Genomic DNA, 5,664 nt, shown 5'->3' on the forward strand with positions numbered 1-5,664 from the left:
TTATAAAGTTTTGGTGTTATTCTTGAAACATTTGGTAGATTTCACCGGTGAAGACACATTGGTTCAGGCTTTTCTATGTGCGTAGTTTTTTTTTTTTTTAACTAATCTAATTGCTTTATTTGTTGTAAGTCTGTTCAGATTTTCTATTTCTTCTTGAGTCAGTTTTCAGTAGTTTGTGTCTTTTAGGAATCTGCCCGTTTTATCTAGATTATCTAACTAACTGGCACACAATTTCTCATACTACTCTTATAATTCTTTTTTATTTCAGTGAGGCTGGTTAGTGATGTCCCCTCCATCGTTCCTGATTTTTAATAATTTGAGTTTTCTTTCTTTTTCTCTTGTTCAACACAGCTTAAGATTTGTTAGTTTATTGATCTTTTCAAAGGACCGAATTTTGGTTTCATTGATTTTTCTCTACTGCTTTTCTATTCTCTGTTTCATTTATTTCTGCTCTAACCTTTATGATTTTCTTCCTTCTGCTTGCTTTGTGTTTAACTTCTTTTTCTGGTCTCCTAAGATGGAATATTAGATTATTGATTTGCAATCTTTCTTCTTTTTTAATATAAGTGTTTATAGCTACAAATTTTAATGCTGGTTTAGATGCATCCAATAAGTTTTGGTGTGTTGTGTTCTCATTTTCATTCATCTTGAAGTATTTTCTAAAATTTAATTTTAATGATATATTTTATTTAACCCAATGTGTACAAAATAGTTTAATTCCAATAGGTTATGGATATAAAAATATTGAAATATTTTCCATTCTTTCATATTAAGTCTCTGAAGTCCGATGTGTAGTTTACATTTATAGTACACCTCAATTCAGACACAAAATTTTCAGCAGAAATATTTTAGATGTATTTAGGTTTCATGAAATGTATACAGTAGTCACCTTTTGTCTACGGGGGACACGTCCCAAGACTTGCAGCAGATGCCTGAAACCAAGGACAGTACCTAAACCTATATGTATTGTTTTTCCGGTCCATATACACCAGTGATAAAGTTTAATTTATAAATTACGCGCAGTGAGAGATGAACAAAAATAACTAATAATAAAAAAGAACAACTATGACAATATTCTGCGATAACAGTTAGGTGGGTGTATGCTCACTTATGCCCTCGCTCTGATGGCCCATGTGATGACGCAGACAACTACTGAGTGACTCATGGGCGGATGGCGCAGAGTTCGCCACGCTACGCAGAGCGGCATGCGATTTAAAACTTAGCGATGGTTTCCTTCTGGATTTCCCATTTACTATTTTCGGACCGTGGTTGAACATGGATAACAAAAATGCAGAAAATGAAACCACAGATAAGGGGGACTACTATGCCAAAGAGTGAATTTACACATTGAGATGGTTCCAAATATACTTAAAAGTTTTCCGATAACTGAATCGAGCATCCACTTTTAAATTGAAGTTAACTGAAATTAATAAAATTTAAAACTCAGTCCCACGCATTGTGCTGTGTTGGACAGAGCAGCTCTGGAACTCTGTCTCCGTATTGAAATTCACACAACCTTCCTAAGAGCTATTATTATCTCCCATTTTGCAATTGATGAGCTTATGCAAGATCAATTAATGAGATCCAGGAACTTATGCAAGATCTCATGGCTAGGACAAGCCCTGCTTTTGGCTGGGAAATGAGCCATGGCAACGACGGCCTCCTCTTGCAGAGTCACGGGGGTTGCCCACAAGGCTATCCTTGACTCAGAACCACAGAGCGGGATCCTGAGCCTCCCCTGCCTGCCCGCCCCATAAGCAGCTAATCCAGAAGCCCTGGAATGAGCCGTAGAGAGCAGGGAAAGCTAGAGGCCAATTCTCCCCATCTCCACCACTTTCCTGAGCACCCCAACCCTACAGTCAGCTGTCAATCAAGAAGGATGATCAGAAGGAGCAATGCGCACAGGCAGAGGTCCAGCCAGCCTGCTTCCCGTCTTCTGCAGGGGCCACTGAAAGTTCTAAAAGGGACAGTAGAGAAACACCCTCCTATTGCGCCAGCAGACTGGAAAAACCACAGACGCCAATGCCGTGCAAGTGAAAACTACCGTGCGATGCCACCTCACATCGGACAGAATGGCTGCTCTCAAAAACAGGAGACCACAAGTGCTGGCGAGGATGTGGAGAACAGGGAGCCTCGTGCGCTGCTGGTGGGAACGCCAACTGGCGCCCCCACCATGGAAAACAGGATGGAGGCTCCTCAAAAAGTTAAAAATAAGCTGCCATGTGACCCAGCAGTCCCACTGCTAGGTCTGTAACTGAAGGAAACCAAGTCACTACTTCACAGAGAGATCTGCACCCCCGTGTGCAGTGCGGCATTATGTATAAGAGTCAAGACATGGAAACCACCTAAATGTCCAGCAGCAGATGAATGGATAAAGAAGACATGACATATACACACATGCATACATACATACATACACATAACACACACACGCACACACAACACACATACATATACACGACAGACACACATATACACGCATACACACAACAGATACACACACACATACAATGGAATGTTATTCAGCCATGAAAAGGAAATCCTGCCATTCGTGACAGCATGGGTAGACCTTTAGGGCATTGTGCTAAGTGAAATAAGTCAGACAGAGAAAGATACTTCCCGCATGCTCTCACTTCTATGTGGAATCTAAGAAACAGAACATATAAAAACAGCGAATAGATTGGTGGCTGCGAACTTCTAGTTATAAGATAAAAAAAAGTCCTAGGGATGTAATGCACAGTCAAATCCTGTGTTGAACATCTGAATGTTGCTAACGGAGAGAATCTTAAAAGTTCTCATCACAATTAAAAAAATTGTAACTATGTAAGGTGACGGCTGCTAACTAAACATTGAGATAATCATTTTACAATATGTTCATATGTCAATTATTATCTTGTACACCTTAAACATAATACAATATATGACAATTTTATCTCATAAAACAGGAAAAATTTTTAACACAAAACAGACAAATCTTTAGCTAGACTTAAAATAAGAGAGAGGACTCAAATAAATAAAATTAGAAAAATAGAGGAAATGTTACAACTGATACCACACATATATAAAAAATCAGAAGAGACTACTATGAATTATATGCCAACAAATTGGAAAACCTAGAAGAAATGCATACAGTCGTAAAAACACACAACCTACCAAGACTGAATCATGAAGAAACAGAATATCTGAACAGACCCATTACTAGCAAGGAGATTGAATCGGTCATCAAAAATCTCCCAGCAAACAAAAGTCCAGAACCAGACGGCTTCACTGGTGAATTCTACCGAACATTTAATAAAAAATTAATACCAATCCTTCTCAAACTCTTCCAAAAAATAGAAAAAGAAGAAACACTTCCAAACTCATTTTATGTGGCTGCCACTACCCTGAGACCAAAACCAGACAAAAACACTATGAGAAAAAAAATTGCAGACCAATATCCCTGACGAACACTGGTGTAAGAATCCTCAACGAAATATTAGTAAACTGACTTCAACAATATTAGTAAACCGACTTCAACAATGCGTTAAAGGATCATGCACCGTGACCATTTCATTCCGGGGAAGCAAAGATGGTTCGACATATGTAAATCAATCAACGTGACACACCAAATTAACAAAATAAAGGATGAAATCATGTGATCTTCTCAACAGATGCAGAAAAAGCCTTAACAAAATCCAACATCCATTTCATGACGATGGGGATAGAGGGAACATACCTTAACATAATAAAGGCCCTACGTAACACGCCACAGATAACACACCCAATGGTGTAAAGCTGGAAGCTCTTTCTCTAAGATCAGGAACAAGGCAAGGATGCCCACCACCATTTCTATTCGACATAGTATAGAAGTCCCAGCCAGAGCATAGTAGAAGTCCCAGCCAGAGCAATCAGGCAAAAAAAGAAAAAAAAAAAAAAAAAAAAAACAGAGGCATCCAAATAGAAAAGGAAGAAGTAAAACTCACTATTTGCAGATGACATATTATACATAGAAAACTCTAAAAACGCCACCAAAAACTGTTAGACCTTAAAAATAAATTCAGTAAATTTTTAGGATACAAAAGCAATATACCAAAATCAGCTGTACAATCCCTCTACTGGCTATTTACCCCAAAGACTTGAAAACTCATATCCGAAAAGATATTTGCACACCGATGTTCATAGCAGCATTATCCACAGTGGCCCAGACATGGAAGCAACCGAAGTGCCCTACGCTAGATGGCTGGCTAAAGAAGCTGTGGTACATATGTACAATGGAATATGACTCAGCCAAAAGAAAAGATGAAACACTGCCATTTGCGACAACACGGATGGGCCTCGAGATAAACATGCTAAGCGAAATAAGCCAGACAGAAAAAGTTGAAAATCACATGATATCACTTATATGGGGGATATAAACCTAAAAGCAACAAATGAACAAGACAAACGAACAGAGACTCATGGACATGGACTATAGACTAGTGGTTACCAGAGGGTAGGGGGTGGGGAAGAAAGGAGTAGGTAGATGGTTAAAGGGGGTCAAATATAGAAGGGTAGGTTGGTAAAGGGCATCAAATATATGGTAGCTGAAGGCAACTGGACTTTGGGTGGTAAACACACATTAGAATATACAAATGTCAAATTGTAATGTATACCTGAAAATTACATAATTGTAATTTATGTAATTACCCCAATAAACTTAAAAAGGAAAAAATCAGCTGTATTTCTAGACACTAACAAGAAAACTATCAGAAAGAGAAATTAGGAAAACAATCCCATTTATAATTGTATCAAAAAGCACAAAGTGCTTAGGATAAATTTAACAAGTTAGTAAAAGATCTGTGCACTAAAAACTGTAAGACGTGGATGAAAGAAATTGAAGAAGACAGAAATAAATGGAAAGATTTTTCATGCGCATGGGTTGGAAGACTTAATCTTGTTAAATTGTCTATACCACCTAAAGCAATCTACAGATTTAATGTAATCCCTATCAAAATTCCAATGGCATTTTTCACCGAAATAAAACAAACAATTCTAAAATGTATATGGAACCACCAAAGACCACAAATAGCCAAGCATTCTTGAGAAAGAACAAAGCTGAAGGCACGCACACCCTGATTTCAAACCATATTACAAAGCTGTGGTAAGCAAAACAGTACGGTATTGACGTAAAAGCAAACACGCAGACTGGTGCAATGGAAAAGAGAGCCAAGAAACCATTAAAAAAAAAAAAATTGCCATGTATCACGTGCTTATTACTTTTTGTCAAGAAGACAAGTAAGTGGATTGCATTCATTCAATGGAGTATCACGCAGTTCTTAAATGAGAGAAGATGTCTACAATGTACTGTTTACAACGAAAAGGTAAGATGACAGATGAGACGCATAGTCTGACTCCCTCTGTGTGTTCATGTGCCTTGTCAAACAGCCAGTGCAGAAGACCCCCCGGCACAGAGACTTGTGGCATGGGGGGCTGGGGTCTGCACTGTCTATTTTAAGCATTTGTATGTTGTCTATATTTGTAACCACAAGCACATGTTTCTACTTTAATTTTTTAAAAACTAATCTTAAAAACTAATCTTTAAGAAGAAAAACATCATATCATTTGATTTGCAAATAACACTTAAAGAGGTACGGGATCCATATTTTACGAATGGAGGAACTGAGGCTCAGAAAGGCGACGTGACTG

At 38.1% G+C, this 5,664-nt stretch overlaps 1 protein-coding gene across 1 annotated transcript in view; it reads right to left on the minus strand.

Annotated features, from left to right (window-relative positions):
- Positions 1-5,664, minus strand: part of MYLK3 (myosin light chain kinase 3) — a 31,020-nt gene that overhangs the window by 8,684 nt on the left and 16,672 nt on the right. The gene's annotated exons all lie outside the window — the stretch shown is intronic.

Source organism: Pteropus vampyrus, unplaced genomic scaffold (genome assembly GCF_000151845.1).
Source record: "Pteropus vampyrus isolate Shadow unplaced genomic scaffold, Pvam_2.0 Scaffold228, whole genome shotgun sequence".
Taxonomy (NCBI): Eukaryota; Metazoa; Chordata; class Mammalia; order Chiroptera; family Pteropodidae; genus Pteropus; species Pteropus vampyrus.